Consider the following 12016-nt stretch of genomic DNA (forward strand, 5'->3'; position numbering starts at 1 on the left):
AACAAAGATGAGCATGACGCGGAGGTAGCACGGGTACGTGAGGAGATAGCTCAGGCCAAGGAGGCGTTAGCAGCTGAGGATACTAGACTAGCTACGGAGCGGGCGGCTCTGGACGCCCGGGCACAACGGTTGCAGTCAGAGGCTTACCAGCTCACGATGAGTTTAAATGCGTCCAATGAGGTAATGAGGAGGAGACACCAGAAGACCCAATCCTGGTTGCCTCCAAATTATGACCCTAGGGTTCTTTTTGCTACACCCGGAGCCGGCCCAAGTAACCCGCCCAATGCTAATCAGTTTATGACATCCAGAGTGGGAGGACCGGCTCAGCGTCGGGAGATGCAACCTCCTCATATGAGCATGGCGTTGTCGCGTTATGTGCCGGTACCAGAGGGTCACTTTTCCAACCCCATGGAGAATTTAATCGCGGCGTCAGCACGCCTGGCGGCTCTTCCAGTGGACGGTGATGATCCAACAGCAGTGGAGACCCGGAGGATCAGGGAACTTGTCCAGACGGCCCTGGCTCAGCAGGAGACCTATTCTTACAGCCGGGATAGGATTCATTCAACCCCTCCGCCTTGGCTAGCACCGCCTCGTCAGAACCGGAGCCCAAGTTACAGCAGGCACATGGAGTCCGAAGCTTTATGAAGCAACGCCCAACGCCGTAACCAGCATGGTGGCTATAACCTGGTGCAAGACCGAGTACGTCAGGAGAACAAGCGGGCGGCTCAACTGGCGGCTCAGCAGGCGGCTCAGCTGGCGGCTCAGCAGGATATCCCAGAGTATCCAACAACTTCTATTGAGATGGGAGTAGCCACCAGAACCGGTGGAGTTCCTTGTTTGATACCGGCTTTGTGCAACATGCGCCTGCCTAAGGACTTCAAGGGACCTCGAAAGGTGCCAAATTACACGGCTGACTTACAGCCCGGAGCGTGGATTGAGAGTTATGAGATGACCATGGAGCTGTTGGAGGTCAGTGACGCAGCAATGGCTAAATACTTCACCATGATGTTAGATGGAACGGCCCGGTCTTGGCTAAATGGTTTACCACCTAATTCCATTGGTTCGTGGGAGGAGTTAAAGGCCCGTTTCATCCAGAACTTCAAGGATACCTGTAAGCAATCTATGTCGATCGTGGACTTGACGAGTTGTAAGCAGGGAGAGGGTGAATCCACCACCCATTGGGTACGCCGAGTCAAGGAGATAATTCACTCATCTAATAAGATGGATGCCGGCTCTGCAGTCGTCATGTTGGAGAATATTGCAACTTTGAACCACTGAGGCAGGAATTGGGCCGGCTTAAGCGTGACTGCACCGATATGGGAACGCTGATGGCGGCTTTAGTCAAATATGCCGATTTTGATAATACCAAGGACCCCGCGTCTGATGATGAGAAGAAAGGGGAGGGTAAAAGGAACGGTAATGGAAAGGGTCAACAGCACAACCCGGGGAATCAAAGCGGCAATAAGCGTAAGGCGGACGGCAACCCGGAGCTTGTGGCTAACGCTAGTACACAGGGTAACAATCAGAGACATAAGGGTAAGTGGCCTCGAACCGGCGGGTCAGGTCTATCTCTTGAGCAGCTACTCAACGAGCCCTGTCCGAAACACGGCACCCGGGAGCACCCCGCTATGCACCTGTGGAAAGATTGTGCAATCATGAAGGCATTTAAAAACTCCAATATCTTTGATGGTGGTCATGGATCTGGTGGTGGTTCAAGGGCCGGCGGCTTTCATGGCCCGGGCGGCGGTTCAAATTCCGGTTTTCAGGGACAGCCGGGTGGAAATAATCAGCAGCAATCTGGTCAGGGAGGACAGCAGCAGCAGCAGCGTCGGGTTACCAGAGCCAACCAAAGTAGTTGAGCGGTGGGCAGTACCATGTGTTTACCACCAGCTTATGCAAACGTGACCAGAAGGTTCATAAGAGGGCTATAAATTCGGTTGAACTGGCAGTTCCTCGTTATTTGAGATGGTCAGAGCAACCCATCATTTGGAGCAGAGAGGATCACCCTCCACGCGTCGATAATCCGGGTCAGTTAGCCTTGGTGGTAGCACCCCAGGTTGGTGGATATAAATTTACTAAGGTACTCATGGACGGAGGCAGCAACATCAACATACTCTATTACGAGACCTTCCAGCGTATGGGGTTGACTGAGAAGAATCTGAGGACATCCAACACTATTTTCCACAGGGTGGTTCCAGGAAAGTCGGCTTACCCAGTTGGGAAGATTGAATTAGAAGTGGCCTTTGGGGATGAGTACGATTCCAGGGCTGAGAAGTTGAGGTTTGAGGTGGTGAAGATCAGGAGCCCATATCACGCTCTATTTCGGCGACCGGCTTATGCAAAGTTCATGGCACGGCCGTGTTACATTTACCTACAGCTCAAGATGTCAGGTTACAAGGGCACCATCACCGTGCATGGGAGTTGAAAGGTGGCCTTGGAATGTGAAGAAGGCGACGCGGCTTACGCTGAGACGGCCTGTGCCGCGGAGGAGCTCAAATTCTATCAAGACAATGTTGACCCGGCGGATATGACCTCCCTTAAGAAACCAACTACTGAGCATGACCCGGCGTTGAAATTTAAATCGGCTGCTGAGACAAAAGTGGTTGACTTCACCCCGGGAGACGCCTCTAAGCAGTTTAGTATCAGCGCTAATTTGGATCCTAAATAGGAAAGCGCGCTCATCGAGTTCATCCGTGAGAACCGGGACATCTTTGCATGGAAGCCTTCTGACATGCCGGGTGTATCGAGGGAACTCGCTGAGCACACTCTCAATATTGATCCAAAGTATAAGCCGGTCAGGCAGTTTCTCCGACGATTCAACGAAGAGAGACGGAAAGCTATTGGGGAAGAGCTGGCCCGACCCTTCGCAGCCGGGTTTATTATTGAAGTTTTTCATCCGGAATGGTTGGCTAACCCGGTGCTGGTGCTCAAGAAGAATGGCACTTGGCGGATGTGTGTGTATTACACGAACTTAAATAAGGCTTGTCTGGCTGATCCCTTTGCTCTCCCCCGTATTGATCAAATCATTGATGCTACAGCGGGTTGTGAACGTTTGAGCTTTTTGGATGCTTACTCTGGCTATCATCAGATCAAGATGGCAGTTAAGGACCAGGAGAAGACAACTTTCATCACTCCGTTTGGGGCCTTCTGTTATGTATCTATGCCGTTTGGGCTCAAGAGTGCCCAGGCAACTTATCAGCGGTGTGTGTAGAACTGTTTGCACGATCAAATTGGGCGCAATGTTCATGCTTATGTGGATGACATCGTGGTGAAGTCCAGAGAAAAAGAAACCTTAATATCCTACTTGAGAGAGACCTTTGACAATCTCCGGGTTTACAAGATGATGCTTAACCCGGCCAAGTGTGTGTTTGGTGTACCTGCAGGCAAGCTTTTGGGTTTTCTGGTGTCGAATAGAGGCATTGAAGCTAATCTAGAGAAGATCACGGCGATTACCTCTCTGGGTAAGCCGGCATGTATCAATGATGTTCAGTGCCTGGCGGGACGTGTTGCCGCTTTAAGCCGGTTTATAAGACGGTAGGGGAGAAGGCCTTACCACTATATCAGATGATGAAGAAAACAGACACTTTTGTCTGGAGCGATGCCGCTAACACTGCCTTTGAAGATTTAAAGAGACAGTTGCCTAAGCCACCGGTTCTTGCAGCTCCCATTGATGGAGAGCCGCTATTGTTATATGTGGCTGCTAACTCACGGGCCGTCAGTGTGGCCATCGTGGTGGAGCGTAAGGAGGCAGGCAAGGAGCATCCGGTTCAATGGCCGGTTTACTACATCAGCGAGGTGCTCATTGAGTCTAAACAAAGGTATCCACATTGGCAGAAGCTTGTTTACGGTGTGTTCATGGGAAACCAGAAGCTGAAGTAGTACTTTCAAAGTCATCCTATAACAGTGGTAAGTTCAGCCCCTCTGGGAGATATCATTCAGAACACGGAAGCCACAGGACGAATCGCCAAGTGGGCCATTGAGCTTGGACCTTACGGTCTGAAGTATATGCCCCGTACTGCCATCAAGTCTCAGGCCTTGGTGGATTTTATCAATGACTGGACAGAGTTGCAGGCACCTGAGGAGAAGCCGGACAATACGTATTGGACTATTCACTTTGATGGGTCCAGGCAATTAGAAGGATCAGGGGCTGGAGTTGTCTTAACTTCCCCTCGAGGTGATAAATTTCGTTATGTGCTCCGGCTCATGTTTCCTTGTACTAACAATGCAACTGAATACGAGGCCTTGCTCCATGGTCTCCGGATGGCTAAGGAGATGAATTTAAGCCGGGTAAGGTGCTTGGGCGACTCAGACCTTGTGGCTCAACAGGTCTCAGGCACATGGGATTCTAAGGATCCCCTTATGGCGGCTTATCGCCGTGAAGTCGATGCCATAGCTGGGTACTTCAAAGGTATCAGGTGGAGCATATTGACAGAAGGAAGAATGAGGTGGCTGATGCTTTAAGCCGGTTGGGCTCTCAGCGCAAGCCGGTGCCGCCTAACACCTTTCTTGACGTTCTACATAATCCTTCTGTCAAGGTACCTACAGAGGAAGAGCTTGCAGTGCCAGACTCGGAGGCACAGTTGGTGGCTGCACTTCACGTCATCCCGGATTGGACATTGCCATATTTGGCTTATATGACCCGGGGAGAGCTGCCCGAGGATGAGACCTTGGCGAGACAAATTGTCAGGCGGTCCAAATCCATGACAATTGTTAACTGCGAGTTACATCATCTCAGTGTCACAGGGGCGTTCCAGCGTCGTGTGTCGCCTGTAGAGGGTCAAGAGATACTTCAAGAAATCCATGAAGGAGATTGTGGTCATCATGCCGGTTCAAAATCTCTGGTGGCCAAGGCTTTCCGTCATGGTTTTTATTGGCTGACGGCTCATGCAGATGCAGAAGATCTTGTTAGCAAATGTGACGGATGTCAAAAATTCTCACGACGAGCTCATGTGCCGGCTCAGGAATTAATGATGATTCCAATTACTTGGCCATTTGCAGTCTGGGGGTTTGACATGGTGGGACCTTTTAAAAGGTCTAAGGATAAAAAGACACACCTCCTGGTGGCAGTGGATAAATTTACAAAGTGGATTGAGGCAGAGCCGGTCAGTTAGTGTGATGCGGCCACATCAGTTCAGTTCATCAAAAAGGTGATCTTTCGTTTTGGTTTTCCACATAGCATCATAAGTGATAATGGCACTAATCTCTCCAAGGGTGCCATGGAAGAGTTCTGTCAACGGGAACATATCCGGCTTGATGTTTCGGCTGTTGCTCATCCTCAATCCAATGGTCAAGCAGAAAGAGCTAATCAGGAGATTTTAAGAGGTATCAAACCACGGCTCTTGGTCCCCTTACAGCGGACTCCGGGTTGTTGGGTGGAAGAGTTGCCCTCTGTGCTATGGAGCATCAACACTACGCCTAACAGATCCATGGGTTATACACCCTTTTTCATGGTTTATGGAGCAGAGGCAGTTCTCCCAAGTGATATCCGACACGATTCGCCCCGTGTGGCGGCTTACGTTGAGGCTGATAATGAAAAGGCTCGACAAGAGGCACTTGACTTGCTAGATGAGGAGCGAGACTTGGCAATAGCCCGCTCGGCGATTTACCAACAAGACCTTCAACGTTATCACAGCCGCCGGGACAGGAGCAGAACATTTCAGGAAGGCGATTTAGTGCTCCGGCTCATCCAGGATCAGTCCGATATGCACAAGCTATCCCCTCCTTGGGAAGGACCCTTTGTGGTCAGCAAGAATCTGCACAACGGGTCATACTACCTCATTGATATCCGAGAGCACAAAGACTCAGGTAAATTGGAGGAGGAGACCCGCCGGCCGTGGAATATAGCCCATCTTCGGCCTTATTATACTTAAGCCACCGGCTCTTTAGATGTATATATTTTTTGACAATGTATATATTATATAAAGTAATAAAGCAGGACCTCTGTCCTTTTTTCACCCTCAAAAAAGTGTATATGTCTTTTTGACAGGTGGTGGAAACAACCAACAGGGACCGGATCATATCTGAATCCGGCTTTACCTTTGGTCCGGCTTATGATCATATCAGAATCTAGCCATGATCACTTGGGGGCATCCTGTTCAAACATAGGTCGTATCCGAACCAAAGAGAACATAGTTGTCGATACCCACTTGATCGGCATACTTGCCAAACCTACTTGGGGGCTTCTTGATCATATTTGAATCATAGCTTAACCCCTTTAGGTCTGACATGGATCGTATACGAATCAGCGTCATTAAACAAATCCTATGGTCAATTGGGGGCTTCCTATTCAAACATAGGTCGTATTCGAACCAAAGAGAACATAGCTGTCGATACCCACTTGATCGGCATCGCCAAGCCACTGGGGGCTATATGATAGTATCCGAATCTTAGCTTAACCCCTTTGGAACGGTTTACTGATCGTATCCGAATCAGAAGCCTCTAAAGTATTTTGATAATCCTGAGACCTTGTGGAAAGCATTATGCGATGTTTTTGTCTTGCCGGTTGAAAATTTCATCACCCCGGGTTGTTGTGGGCCGGGTGAGCATTGTATGAGCCGGAAAGACTATCAAAGGGTCGCAGGATAAGGCAAGCAAAATTTAAAACGCCAAGGAAGAAATACACAGCCATGGCGGCTTACGAAAAGTATTAAGCATGCACGAAGGCATGACAGGCATAGGGAAGTTCTTTCTACCCTATTACAAGACTCCCCGACTCTGAAATTAATGAAGCATTGTTTTTTGGCCAAACACCTGGCGATTCACTCCTTCGGCGGGCTTGAGGGCTCCGGGTTATCCTTCTCCACTTCTCCGTCGGCTGTTTTGTCCTGGAAAGTTGATGAGGCCCAATCAATGCCGCTCAAAGCTTCAAATTCACCTTCATCATCTATTAAACCGGCCGGGTCCACTTCAAGGGCAAAAGTATGCTTACGAATTGGAGGGATCAGGCTGATTTGATCATATGGAGCATTTGGGATTTTTCGGTTGTTACTGTCATAAGCCGACGCATACTTGCTGAGGTCAGTGTCCTTTCCGATAAGGGTGGCCACCGGACGTATGGCTTTGACGCAGGCGGTGAATTCATGATCATCAAAGGCATTGCTGTCTTCCTTTAGACTCGGGTATCCAAGAGCAAGGTCTGTCGGGTCTAGTTCTGGGAGCCATGCTTTTGCCCGGCTCAATGCGGCTACGGCCCCGGCTCTTGAGGATGAATGCCTTAAGTCTTGGATCCGCTGAGGTAGAAAGGCAAGGCTCTTCAAAACATCTTGCAAAAGGCGGGGGTGTGGAGTTGATAAGGCTACAACGGCCAAGGCACGTTGTGTTCCGGAGTATAGCTGTTCCACTAACGTGTAAACTGCTTTAAGCTTGATCAGCATGTTCTGCTTCAGGTTGATACTCCTAGAGCCTGTATGTGCACAAGCATAACAGTCAGCCAGAAGTAATTATTACAATCATCATTGTAAGGTTACAATGTTTAAAGGCTGGTTTACAATAACTTACCAAAGATGGCTGAGACCATTTGCGATATCTGCTGTTTTAAGTCGGACAGCTCGGTTGTTGCTTCGGCTGTCTCGGCCCGAGTCACCAGGGAAGCCTTCTCATCAGCCCAAGTTTTCTTCTCAGATTCAAATTTCTTCTTTAGCTTTTCATTTTCAGAGACACTAAATTCAAATTTGGAATTAGCCTTCTGCGTCTCAAGTTCTTGAGTTTCCAAACGACTCTTCAGGGCAGCGAGCTCTGATTCAAATTGACTTATGGCAACCTGCATTGACACCAGGTTATAGTAAGGATTATAGTAAGGTAACATTCAAGTCCCGAGCACTTTACAAGTAAAGATACTTGGCACTTGGGGGCTAATGTATGCTGAAGAATTTTTTAACTTTATCCTGCCGGGTCACACATATTAAGTCTCAAGCACCTTACAAGTAAGGATACTTGACACTTGGGGGCTAATGTGTATTGCAAGTTGTCACATCCCTAGTCTGGTATGACCTAGACTAGCTAGTCATTTGTGCATCATGTTTAAATTTCATTTAAATTTGAAATGAGGATTGGTGGAACCCTCAGAATCATTTTTGAAAATGACCCAAATAAAAATTTCTCCAAAAAGGGTCCAAGAAAATGCTCATGTTGCTCCCTGAAAATATTGGACAGAGATAAAAATCAAAACAATATTTTAGGAGCTCATGGATATTTATTTTGGCCATTTGGATTAATTCGATAAATATTTGCATTGGAAATATATTAGTTATATATATTAATATATGTCCAAAAATTGTGCCTTTTGTTGAGGAGCTGTGGAATAATACCATTAGCCCCTACAAAAATTGGCATAAGCAAATAAAATGGTTTAGTATTTTTATTAAACCAAACAAATGCCAGAAAAGTAGAAAAGAAAACAAAATTAGAAAAAAATGCCTACCTATGCTCACCTGAGGCCTGGCACTGTGCGGCCCAGCTGTCCGGCCCAGCCGACTGGCTAATGCCAGTCGTCCTCCACCTCCCGCCAGGAGGCCAGGGGCGTGCGGCCGACGCGTGCGCACCGCCGTGCCGCCACGGCACCTGCCTGCCTGTCCTCCCCCTCGACGCCTGGACGTCCGGAACATCGCCACGCGCTGCCCCGCACCGCTCTCACTCCCTCTCGCTCTCGTTCCTTCCTGGTTCTCTCTTCCCCGAGCGCACCCGAGCGCTGCCGCCGCCATCGCTCACCGTCGCTATGGCCACCAGCCCTCCCTAGTTGCACCAGCGTGTCTAAGAGAACCGCCTCAGCTCCGTCTTCTTCCTCGATGCCCCACGCAACCGGGGACGCACCACAGCGCCTGCACCATCCTCGTCTTCAACCTCGGCCGTCCGAGATCGTCTTCGCCGCCCTACTCTGCTCCGGCCTTCCCCGAGCAAGCTGACCAGCCCATCGACCTCCTCGTGAGCCTCTGCTTCGAACCCCTCTCCTCCTCCTCGCGTTTACGCCGTCTAGGCCTCAGTTCCGCCAGGGCCGAAGCTCGCCTCCGCTCGAGCTTGTCGCCGGCGTTGCTCCGGCGACCCTTTGGCCACGCCAGTGCACCTAGCACTCTCGCCGCACCTCGTAGTGCCCCGCTAGCGTTTTAGTTCGCGCGTTAGCACGCTGCAGCCGCGCCCCTGAACACAGCCGAACTCCGGCGGCCGCAAACGTGGTCGCCGACGTTGTTCTCGGCCACCCCAACTCTGGCCGAGGGCACTGCTCGACGCGCCGCATCGCCAGCTCTTCGAAGAGCCTAAACACGCCTCGAACGGAGCCCTGTGGGTGATTTCCGCGGCGTTCCGCCGTCTCGGGCCTCGCCGGCGGCTAAACGCCGGCGAGTTGACCGGGTTAGACCCCCTGTTGACCCAGATTTGACCCGTGTGGGTCAATGATAGGTGGGGCCCGGCCCTGCTAATTTTTAGTTTAGGATTAGTTTAGCAACTAATTAACTCTGTTAACTAACTGTGACACTGACAGTGGGCCCCAGCGCCACTAACTCTTAATTAGGATTAAACTAACCTCTGTTAAACCCCCCTGCCACTGACGTGTGGACCCCACACGTCAGGTTTGACCCCAGCCAGCCGCAGTTGACCGATGACGTCGTGCTGACGTCATGCTGGCGCAATATTTATTTCTGGATTTAAATTAAATCAGGAAATTCCAGAAATTGATTTAAACTTCAAAAATTCATATCAATTCAACCGTAGCTCAGATTGAAATGATTTATATATGAAAAATTAGCAGAAAAATGCAATCTTTCCATCTGTACTAGTTTCATGCATGACAAACCAACTTATACATGCTGAATATGAGAAAACACATTATGGCATATTAAGAGACTTATTTTGGAGTTGCATTTGAACCTTTTGTTCAAATGGACTTCATTCAAATTGAATACTAGTTGCATTAGCTCAAACAGCATCACATCTACATGCCATGTTCATGCATCATATTGTTGCATATGATTGTGTATTGATTGCCGGCACCGTTCCTTCTCGATAGGTCTTGCTCCGGAGACGTTCCAGAGTACCTGTCTGTGAAGCAGTGCCTCCCTTGTTGATTTACCAGGCAAGCAAACCCCCTTGTTCATTTCGATAAAATCCTACTCTCTCGCTCCTGCTCTCAGTTATTGCATTAGGACAACAACGATTCATCTGCTACTTTGTGCTGCGGTAGTTGAACCCATTCCTCTGCATGACCTGTCATTGCCACAGTAAATAGTTGAAACCCACTAGCATGTGTAGGAGTTGATTGAAGCCACTGATGTGTTCCTACCATGCTATGCCTGCTATTGCTTAGAGTTGTGTCAGGTCTGATTCATTGGGAATGAATTGGAGTGTCACGATATGTTCTGATGCTGAGAGTGAAGTGTGTGAACACGATTTGGTAAAGGTAGCGGTGAGAGGCCATGTAGGAGTACATGGTGGGTTGTCTCATTGGAACCATCCTTAAGCACTGAGTTCTATGTATGTTGTCCAATGACTCGATACTACCACACATTGGGTTCCGGTAACTCGACCCCTCTCGACTTATTAGCCAACTTGATCTCTGTCCAGGAGTCGCAACTAGTTTCTGGTGTTTGTAGGTAGTGCTATTTTTCTACCAAGTGGCACCCGGCAGGGTGGGCTTGGGACAGACTAGGCACACGTGGCACGGTGTACCAAGTGGCACCCGGATGGTGGGCTTGGGAACCCTGCTCACATCGTTTGGGGCCGTGAGTGACACCCCGGCCGGATCTCCTTGCGGATGGAACCCGAATAGGCGATAAACCTGGGCTAGAGTCTTGTGTGGTTAGTCAGGTCGTGGCCGACACCCTCGCCAGGCTTCCGCTTGAAGGTTGCCGAGATACATGACGTGTACATGGCGGTAAGTGGCGAGAGCGTGTGTGAAGAAGTACACCCCTGCAGGGTTAACATGATCTATTCGAATAGCCGGGTCCGCGGTTATGGACTTCTTGGATGCTTACATGGTACATAGACAACTTGAAGTGGATACTCTAAAATGCTCAAGACAAGTGTGAGTGCTATGGATGGCCTTCTCGTAGGGAGACGGGGATGAATCCATAGTAGTGTATTGAATGGTGATTGGTGGACTCGTGTACGTTGTCTCACCTCAAGAGTTTCTGGTAGTCGTAGAACAGGATAGCCACAGAGTCAAAGCTGGCTTGCTGCAACTAAACTCCACATTACCCCCTTGACACAAATGCATGTATGCTAGGATCTGATGTAAGTCTTGCTGAGTACCTTTGTACTCATGTTGCTTCATTTATGTTTTTGCAGCGGAGACTTCGGTCTTACTAGTGTTCTCGTGGACTTCGACTAGTAGCTAGTACCTCAGCTACGATCTTGATCGGATGTTGTAGATAGTCAGGCTCTTCAGCCTTTTTCATTTGTAGATGTCTGTACCCAGACATGTAATGCTTCCGCTTGTTGCTTGTATGCTCTGTATGATGGGTTTTGTGACCCCTGTTTGCAATAAATGCTATGATGGCTCTTCTGAGCCTTTATCTATATGATTGTTGAGTTATGCTGTGATGCCATGTTGTACAGCACATACTTGCATGTTATGCGTATGTGTAATGTGTATTGCTATGTGTGGGATCTGACTATCTAGTTGTTTATTCTTAGTAGCCTCTCTTACCGGGAAATGTCTCCTAGTGCTTCCACTGAGCCCTGGTAGCTTGCTACTGCTCCGGAACACTTAGGCAGGCCGGCATGTGTCCTTCTTCGATCCTGTGTCTGTCCCTTCGGGGAAATGTCACGCGATGAATACCGGAGTCCTGCTAGCCCGCTACAGCCCGGTTCACCGGAGTCCTGTTAGCCCAGTGCTACATCCTGGATTCACTCGCTGATGACCGACACGTTCGATGCTGGGTCATGAATGCCTGTCCCTGTAAGTTAGTGCCACTTTGGGTTTACGACTAGCCATGTCAGCCCGGGCTCTTTATCATATGGATGCTAGCGACACCATCATATACGTGTGCCAAAATGCGCAAACGGTCCCGGGCAAAGGTAAGGCGAC

This window comes from Triticum dicoccoides, chromosome 7B (assembly GCF_002162155.2).
Source record: "Triticum dicoccoides isolate Atlit2015 ecotype Zavitan chromosome 7B, WEW_v2.0, whole genome shotgun sequence".
In the NCBI taxonomy this organism is placed as follows: domain Eukaryota; kingdom Viridiplantae; phylum Streptophyta; class Magnoliopsida; order Poales; family Poaceae; genus Triticum; species Triticum dicoccoides.